We start from the raw sequence: 10,000 nt of genomic DNA, 5'->3' as shown, positions 1-10,000 counted from the left end.
GGGCCCAAGGAGAACCTGGCGAACTGGAGGCCCATCACCCTCCTGGCAGTCGATTATAAAATACTGGCTAAGGCATTGACCTTACGTTTAGGGAGGGTGATAGGATCGGTAATCCATTCAGACCAGACTTGTGGGGTACCGGGTAGAACAGGGACTCTGAATTTGGCACTGACCAGAGACTGTGTTTGCTGGGTGGAGCAACGTAACCTGCCTTTAGCACTCTTGAGCATTGACCAAGAAAAGGCCTTTGACAGAGTGAGCCACAGATTTCTGGCCACAGTTTTGGAGCGACTGAACTTTGGGTCGGGCTTCAGGGCCTGGGTAAGGTTGCTTTATGAGGGAGCGTTTAGTAGAGTAGGGGTGAACGGCTGTCTCTCTGAACCAGTGAGGCAACTAGGGGGGGTGAGACAGGGGTGCCCTCTGTCGCCTCTACTGTACATTCTGGCGATCGAGCCCCTGGCGGCAGCCCTGCGCTCTGAACCTTCTTTGATGGGGTTGCACCTGCCTGGGTGCAAAGGGAGGGTGTAAAAGTGGCCCTGTATGCGGATGACATGACCCTCTTCCTGACCTCCGATAGGGACTTTGAGGTAGCCAGTAACACAATACTGAGGTTCAGCAGGGCAACGGGTGCCAAGGTGAATGTGGAAAAATCCTCTGTCATGTTCGCAGGAAGATGGCGGGGTAGGGTGGAGGCCCCTGGGGGTTTTAGCCTTTGCCCTGATGGTCTCAAGATACTAGGGGTGTTTTTCTACAGGGAAAACAGTGCCCAGGCCAATTGGGAGAACAGAGTGAGGAAGGTGAAAGGGAAGCTGACGAGATGGAGGGGAAGAGAACTGTCATTATGGGGTAGGGTAGAGGTAGTAAGGACAGATCTCCTCCCATGCCTGAACCATCTGGCCTACATCTACCCGGCTCCACCACGGTATGAGAGGGAATTGGAGAAGTTGATCTTCTCATTTGTATGGAGGAGTGGGGTGGAGTTGGTGGCTAGAGCCCAGATGTGCAGGCATCTGAGGAACGGGGGAGAGGGGTGCCTTGCATCCCTCTGAGAGGTATTGCACTTATTGCATCCTTCGCAGCTAAGTTGGTGGTAGAATGTGAGGAGCACAGGGCACACCTTCTGGCAAGGTTCTGGCTGGGCTTCCCTCTGAGGAGACTGACTCTTTGGAGCAGCATGAGGCCGTGGTCCATAGAGAGGCCAGAGCATTATCAGAAGGTGGCGACTTGGATAGCACAAAACAGGTGGTGTCTGGACCAATCTGTAATTCTTGACCACCGGCAAGTCTACGACAGGCTGAGAGATGAGATGGTTGAAAGAGCCTCATATAGTCGGCCTTCTAATGACATAGAGTGGGTGACTCTGCGAGAATATTATCTGGTAGGGGCCTGTAAAGACCTAAACTGGCTGGCAGCCTTAGGACGCCTGCCGGTGAGAGAGCGCCTCTACAGGCATGGACAAAGTGGTGTACCGCTGTGCCCAGTTGGCTGCAATGAGGAGGAGACCATCTCGCATGCCCTCTGGTCTTGCCCAGGGGCAGTCGCTATGTGGGGGATGGTCAGGGACTGGTGGGAGGAATGGGGGGGTCCTGAGCTGACAAGAGAGCTGGTGCTTTATGGGCAGGGGTTGGGCAGTATAGGAAAAGAAAAGAGGAGGGTAGTGTGGGGAGTAATATCTGAAGGGAAAAGAGCTCTGTGGGAATGGAGGGGGGTTGCTTGAGAAAGAAAGTGTGCCGCATAGCACCATACAAGGTGTTTTGCTGGCTGCTGGGGAGGATAAGGAAGGAAGTGCAAGTTTTTAAGGAGGGCTTTGGTGAAGAGAGAACTGTTAGGGTATGGAGAGGGTTACCGAGAGTGGGAGTGGGTTGAAAGGGAGGAACGATTGGGCACGTGAGGGGACTTTGGTAGCTGTTAGGGGTCAGGTATATTAGGGAATATCTGTATGCACTTTTGTTATTGAAGGGATTGATTCACAAACATGTACATGTATCTTGTTTTTTTGGGGGGGCGGGGTTGTTGAAGAAAGAATGTATGTATGAAATCGTAATGAGGGAATGTTGCTTAATGTTTTATATACAGTATATTTATATTTGTGTGTTTACATATAGGTAAACATGGGGGGATCTATGTAATTTGGGGACTATGACCTTTTTTCTTTGTTTGAGCTGTGTAACATAAGATCTGCCTAGTGAAGGAATAAAAAAAAAAAAAAAAAAAATCTGTTCTTATCAGTTTAATATCTGATACGTCCCCTATCCGGGGACCATATATTAAATGGATTTTTGGGCCTGGGAGATGGAAGAGGGGCTTGCTCCGTCCACTCTACGTATCGACTTGGTATTGCAGTATTTCCAGGCACGGTGCGCTTCCCTTTCGGGGGATCAACATTTGTTATGAAAGACAGAGATCTTTGTTCATTAATTCAATAAGCGTCTGAGAGCGGGCAAATAAGGAATCTTTACTTTAGCTCTTGTTCAGGTGTGTGATTGCGTGTCCGTGAACGAAACGCCGACTCGTCGGCCGAAAGCGAATGGTATAGTGCTGTTGTCGTTCACTCCTGAGACCACAAACTGTCACAAGGCAGAGAACTAATACACAGACTTGGTAGCAATAAAAGTTGGGGTTTAAAGTTTGTGTACACGCCTGTTTAATTGCAAAGCGCATTCATGCACTAGGAGTTGTGGATGATTTGTTTGTGTATGAGGACAACGTTGGTATGAATGGTAAAGAGGAGAATGGGCCCTCTGCCCCAAAACCCTTGCACTTATACTTACCTGGTAGGGGAGACACTATGATCATGAAGGTGGTTCACCCAGGGTGAGGCTCGGCCATTGCGAATTCCCCAAATGTGGGAATCTCGACTGCATAATTTCTGGTAGTGGGGGACTGCGTCCGCGCTCTCCCCTGGTCATTCGTTTAAAAAAAGAAAACTATCTCTGTTGTGTTTGTCGGGCGTGCTCTCAATTGAGGTGCTTCCCATAAACGCCAACCTGATCATTCGTTTTGAACTGTTTAGATTTTAAGATAGCATTAAACAATGTTGAAAGGCTCGCTTTCTTTTATACAATATTTTGAATCCTAAGCAATGGTCCTGTTTATTTCTCATTTGCATCTCCATCTATAGAAACGGAATCCTCACTTAACGTGAACACGTTCAAAAACACGTTTAAATATTGTAACATTCGTATGCATGTCCCTCCGAAAAGAAAGCCTTGCGTTGTCACTGATCATTTCAACGTAAGAAACATAAACGTTAAAGTTCAATGATGCTATCTTTAAAAACCCCACAAGATGAAGAAAGACATGCTGACAACGGATTCTGCTTTCCCTCCAATCTTACTGATGTTAAGAATAGTGGAAAATTCAGTCAATTAACAATTATATGAAAGCACAGGGAGGAAACAGAAGATGGACATATAAATACTGGGTTAAAAAAAACTAAACGCCAGGATGTGCTTACATGTGAAAGGGATATTTCCAAAATAAAAATACAAATAAAAAAAGAAAGCATTTATAATCAGTTCAGCTTTTCCCATTAAAGCTGAGGGTAAAACAGTTATTTAACATATTGTCATTATTATTATTATTATTCATAAAGGGCAACTCGACTTTGGTTGATTATTTTATGACTGAATTTTGTTTAACGAATAATGCAAGTGTCGACAACACTAATGACAAATTCTCTTAAAAGAAGAATTTTCTAATTTGCTGTCAATTCCATCACAAACTCTATACCACTAAGTATTTCAATAAATATATGTAACAGGAACTAAATGGTTTACCACCGATGACATATTTTCATGAATAATGTGAAAACAGTATAGATTAAATGTTAAATATCTCTTAGAGCAGACTCCTATTTTTCTGAACTTTGAAACTGGAATTTCTGTTACACAAGTTGAATTTTCTTGCGCTGTATCAAACTAAGACAAAGACCACACGGCATCCTCCGAGCTCACAAATAGAAATGAAGCGCTGTATCAAACTAAGACAAAGGAAATATGGCGTTCAGCGATCCGACAGAGATAGAAATAAAGAACCGTATCTGCTACTGAAGTGGACGCCATCACCTAAACACGCAGGATTTCCTACTTGCTCACAAAGGATTTCGTCTTCACTTCAAGCTCACTGTTCAGTGTAAGAGAAAAGCGAGATTAGCCTGAATTATTAAAAGTACAGAGCCAAAGTTAAACTTTGGACCCAATGGATCCGAAAAAGAAAAGAAAAGAAAAGAAAAAAAGCCACGATTTGCGTTCATAAGAGAATAAAAAGGTCTGTCTGGCCCCGCGTTTGATTAGCTACTCTGAAACAAGAGACTTCAGCGTCCTTCACTGAGACATAGAAACAAAGCTAGGTGTGGTGTCAGCGTTGGTTGGGCACACATTGACAATGCATACACATTGTTCCCTTTACACGAAAAGCCAATGTGTAATATAACATTGCGAAGGGCACACAAAAATATAGCAGAAGAAAACATACATCCCAAATGTTCAAATGTGAGTAGAAAGATCAGTTTGGCCTCCACACGGGGTTTCGGCCAACGGCACTCCAGCGGCCTTCGAGCTGAGAGAAAGACATCAATAAAGTATCATTTGATCGTTTTTGGTGGGAACAATGCTTTGCTTGTTACGCTGAAAAGTGTTGCACGCTGATATTGCATCGTGGAGTGGCATGGTCCATTTTGTTTGGTCCCGCACTGGTCAAACCGTCCATGTCTACTTGATAGTTTGTGACCTTTGACGCTCTCACCATGACCTCATCTCGCTTTTCCGTTTCGGCCGTCCTCTCACAGAGTGATTACGGCATCGCTTCTCGGCCTTTTGGCTAAGTTCTGAAGGTGGAGACAGCGATCGACTTCTCAGTTGGGTGGAGCCTTTAGCCGTTGTTGTGGCCTTGGGCTATTCCAATTGAGAGAACATTTTGAAACGAGCTTTTGCAGACAACTGAAAAGGTAAGTTTTTTTATTTTTATCTTGTGTCATATTTATTGCTTATTTGAGTTAATTTATTTGCTGTTTTAAGTCTTTTATTGTAAAATTTTTTATTGTGTATTTTAGCCTGTTGGTGCCTCCAAAATGTCAGCTGCCCGTGCTGGCACAAGGAGGCACCACAGCGTGCGGTTTTTATTTAGGGAGGTGGAGGGGAAGCTTCTGGAGATGTCACGGCTTGACTTTTCCAGAAGGCTGATCCAAAACACCCTTAATTTTAAGCCTGATGAATTGAATTGTTTAATGACTCTGCCCCTGAACAAAGGGTTTGACCTAAGTTTCAAAAGTGCTTCCTTGTTGAGTAGGTTTTGGCAAAAGTTTGATTCAGTTAAGGCCCAGTTTTCCATGTTTTCTGCGGAGAAACTTTCTGACAACACATTTAAAACTGTGATTGTCAGGATGTTCAATGAAACAGTAACTGGAGATGATATCTGTATTTGGCTGGGTAGATTTTGCACTGTTCGAGGTCCACCAGTCAAAGTGTTGGATGAGGATGGCATTTGGACATGCTCCTGGCGAATTCCCATTAAACAATGGGAAGACGCGGGGCTACCAGGGTCTGAAACATCTACCTTCCATGATTGTGTTGGGAGAGAACAGAGGCTACATTCATTATCAGGGGATGCCCAAGTTGTGTAGGAAGTGTGCGAAATTTGGGCATCTTGCTGAAGCATGCCAAGAGATAATATGTGGGAAGTGTAGAGAAATTGGTCACAGTTTCGAGGAATGTACCAATGGCAGACGGTGTAACCTCTGTGGAGATTCAAACCACCTCTACAGAGATTGCCCTAAAAGCTTTGCCAACAAATTAAAAGCAAACAAAATGGCTGCCCCACAACCATACAAAACCATAATACTTAGAGAGGAGGAGGCGGGACCGGAGGTTTTGGCGGGAAATTCAAATTCCCAGCCAGCCTCCGGGATTGGACAGGAGGAAGGAAGTGGGGCGGTCATGGGGGTGGAGTCTAACCGAGTACTGAACAGGTTGAGGAAACTCCTCCCTCCCCAAAGAATATTGAATCAGAAATGGAGGAGGGGAGGAGGAAACAGTTTCCTCCCTCCAAACGGTTTCGAGTGGGAGTGAAACTGGGTGTTCACTCCCAAACGCTCAAGTGCAGAAAAGGCCCGCAGGATCCCCTTTGCTTGAAACAGAGGAAAAAAGCTTAGGCCAATGCAGTGCCCAGACAGCTCCTTTTCGGGCTGTCTGGACCATGTGTGGCCTTTTGGATCCCCAAATGAGGTCTCTTTTCTGCATGTGAAGCTAAAATCATCGTCGCCAAAAGAGCTGCAAGAGAATTTCTCTGTAGCCCAGGAGGCTTCGAGCACCTACCCTCCTGACCCTGGGTCTTCCAGGTTAAAGGAGACGTAAGTGTCACAAGTTTTAATATGATTTTAATTATATCTCTGTGATTTTAATATACAATGTTTCTTAATAGCCCATACCTTTTAATCACACTGCTCATGGCCCTCACTATCTCTACAATAAATGTGAGAAGTGTGAGGTCTACTCTGCGAGCACAGAGTGTTTTATCCTTTTTAAAGTCTTGTAAGTCAGATGTGTTTTTATTGCAAGAGTGTGCTCTGCCTTTTTAACAAATTATAGGAAGTGGGAGGAGATGTGGACTCCAGGTCCCTCACTATGGAGTGGATCCAACCAAAACAAATGTGACGGTGTTGTCATTTTAATAAATAATCCCAACATTGTGGTGAAGGGTAGCACTGTGGTTAGGGATGGGCGGGCAATTTTAGCAAACATGACTTTTTGGACAAGGATTTTAACATTTTAAATGTGTATGGTTTTACTGATAAAAATGAAAGGTATGAGCTTTTAGAAGACCTGCAGCCCCACATGTTAGGTAGGGTTCCCTAGTAGTGGCAGGGGATTTTAACTGTGTTTTAACGCAGAAAGACAGAAAGAGGGTTGGAGAGGATTTTAAGGCTGACAAGACTTCGGTTTTATTGCAGGGTTTAGTCAAAGATTTTAAGCTAGTCGACTGTTTTAAAAAATGCATCAAGGAGAGGAGGGCTTCACCTGGTTTAGTGGTGATGGGGCCAGAGCCTCTCGAATCGACTATGTTTTTACAAGGGACTGCCCGCCATCCGATGCAACATTGACCCCCCTCTTTTTTTCCGACCACTTGATGCTGTCTTGCACCCTTGCACTCCCCACCGGTGTGACTGTAGGGGGAGGGCTGTGGAGGCTGAACTGCTCCTTGTTGGAAGATGAGGAAGTAGTTGGAGAATATAGGGAGCAGTTCGGCCAATGGCAGACCCTCCAAGACTTTTATGATTCACGAGCACAGTGGTGGGAGATGGTAAAGGCCAGGACAAGACAGTTTTTTAGAAAGGTAGGGAAAAATAAGAAAAACAGAGGGAAAAGGCACATGATGGGGCTGCAAAAAGACTACAGAGATATTTTAACCTTTTAAATAACGGTTTGGATTTTAGTGATGATATAAAAAAATAAAAAAGGAAATGTCAGTTTTAAGTGAAACACGAAGCAAAGGTGTCATTTTAAGAAGCAGAGAAAGAGACATTGAAGAAGGCGAAAAGTGCACCAGGTATTTCTTTAAAAAATTATCACACGGGGAGGGGTAATAACATCTTTAAAAACTGGAGGGAGGGAAGTGCACACAACAAAAGAAGTTTTAAGTGAGGTCACAAAATATTATGAAGATTTGTATTGCAAAAAAGAGTAGATAATGACACTTTAAGGGAAGTTTTAGCGTTTTTAGAGAAAAATGTCAATGGCAAAGGTGTTTTTTATCCCAGGATTTTAACATTTTAGAAATTCATAAGGCTCTTAAAAGTTTTAAAAGGGGAAGTCCCCAGGAATGGACGGACTCCCCTAGAGTTTTATGTGACTTTTTGGGATATTTTAGCACATGAATTATTGACCGTTTTTAAAGAATTTGAGACTTTGACCAGACTTCCCGACAGCTTTAGAATAGGGACAGTTTCATTGTTGTACAAAAAGGAGACAAGACTGACCTAAAGAACTGGCGACCGATTACGCTTTTAAATTTTGACTGTAAGCTTTTTAGTAAGATTTTAGCCACACGTATGTCGACTGTTTTAGAGGACGTAATCCACCCGGATCAAGCTTGTGCTGTGCCAGGGAGGAAGATCACGGACAGCCTAGTACTGATTAGAGATGCCATCTGTTATGCGAGGGACAGAAATTTTCACTAGTAGTCCTCAATTTAGATTTTGAAAAAGCATTTGATCGTGTCTCGCACCAGTACTTGTTTCACGTACTGACAAAAATGGGTTTTCCAGGGAGGTTCATAGCCTGGGTGGGACTGCTGTACAATGACATAGTCAGCAAAATTCTTGTAAATGGGCACTTAACCAAAATGATAAATATCTGTAGTGGTGTCCGTCAGGGATGCCCTTTATCTCCTCTCCTTTATGTGGCGTGCATTGAGCCACTGGCACAGATCTTGAGAAAGGATAAATGGATTAAAGGACTAGACGTTCGGGGACTGGTGGACTGACGGCGACCTGTGTGCTGTACATGGACGACGTGACCCTTTTAGCGACAGACTTTTTATCAGTAAGAAGAGCAATGGATGTGACAGACTGGTACGGTCAGGCCTCGGGCGCCAAGCTCAACAGAAGTAAGTCCGAGGCCCAGCTTTTTCGGGCCTTGGGGAAACGTTGACACAGGTGGACTTGAAGTCGTTTTTAAAGAGACCGAGCTAAAAATTTTAGGGGTTAAATTTGACAATGAGGGTGGAGGACGGGAAATTGGACTGACATGCTAGGGAAAGTCAGGCAAAGACTGGGGTTTTGGGGACTAAGACAATTGACTCTAGAAGGAAAGGTTTTAATATTTAAAGCAGTGATTTTACCCTTACTTTTACTTACATGCTCTGTTTTTAGTCCCCTAGGAGTTTTCTTCTAGACCTGGAGAGGGCAGTGTTTTATTTCTTGTGGGGGTCCAGGTGGGAAAGACTGAAAAGGGAGGTCATCAAGAAAAGACCAGAAAATGGGGAAAAGGCCTCCCAGACCCCCACCTGTTTTTAGCCAGCCGCTTCACTGCCCTGCATATTGGTTATGCGGTGACCCCATCCACAGAAAATAAGACTGCAGCCATGGCCCGCTTTTGGATGGGGTCTTATCTGAGAGCTTTAAAGATTTTAAAAAAGATTTGACAACCCCAGTGGCTTTTAATCTTCCAAAAGAATATGATTTTATCAAGAAGTTTTTAAAAAGAAATTGTTTAGAGTCGCAAGATGTCACCCTTTTAACCAACCACAAATCTCTTGTCTCTTTTGTGCAGGACCGGGAAACAGTGAGTCCAGTCCCAGGCCTCACACTAGGTGAGGCAAAAGATGTTTGGAAAAATGCTGCCCACCCAACTCTCCAGAATAGGCACAAGGACATGGCGTGGATGGTGGCCCATGAGATCCTCCCGGTCAGGGCGGTGATGCACTCCAGAGGCATGGCCAAGAATCCAGTCTGCCCTCGTCCGGGGTGTAGTGCCCGGAGACAGTACTGACACCTGCTCTGGGAGTGCAGCTGCCGCGCGGACCTGTGGGCCAAGACCGGCCCCCTGTATTTCCCGTGCCTGCCAGCGGGTAGGGTCCAGATGGATTACAAGCTCGCCATCCTTGGTGTGGGCCAGGGCTTGAAGGACTGTACAGCAAAAAACTTTACCTCGCTCTGGCTCACTTTCAACTCAATCAAGGATGCCATCTGGACCACAAGAAACCTGCTGGTGGGGAAACACGTTACGGTTCCCCTCCACGCCAGCGAGCAAATGGTAACATCAAAGCTGCAGGGGTACCGGGCGCTGTTATTCGGACGGGGGGGCCGGGGTCACACGGAAGAGGTCCCGGCCGCCACCGTACTTTGGCCGCCTGTAGATGCACCCTTACCACCACCGGCTACGGGAACAGCAGGCCAGCGGGCAGGAGGAGAGGGGATCTCCTCTGAGCACAGAAGCGGCATGCCAAGTGCCTTTCCTGGAGAGTGGGATGATGGCCAATTTGATAGGGACTCATCCCGGTC

General features: G+C 45.3%; 2 pseudogenes; both read left to right on the top strand.

The window, feature by feature from the left end:
• Window positions 1-2,147: 2,147 nt before the first annotated feature.
• LOC127637877 (uncharacterized) lies at window positions 2,148-2,368 on the top strand (annotated as a pseudogene).
• Window positions 2,369-2,763: 395 nt separating this feature from the next.
• Window positions 2,764-2,904, top strand: LOC127637867 (uncharacterized; annotated as a pseudogene).
• The last annotated feature ends 7,096 nt before the right edge of the window (window positions 2,905-10,000 follow it).

This window comes from Xyrauchen texanus, chromosome 45 (genome assembly GCF_025860055.1).
Source record: "Xyrauchen texanus isolate HMW12.3.18 chromosome 45, RBS_HiC_50CHRs, whole genome shotgun sequence".
Taxonomy (NCBI): Eukaryota; Metazoa; Chordata; class Actinopteri; order Cypriniformes; family Catostomidae; genus Xyrauchen; species Xyrauchen texanus.
This window is presented reverse-complemented; position numbering and strand designations above follow the sequence as displayed.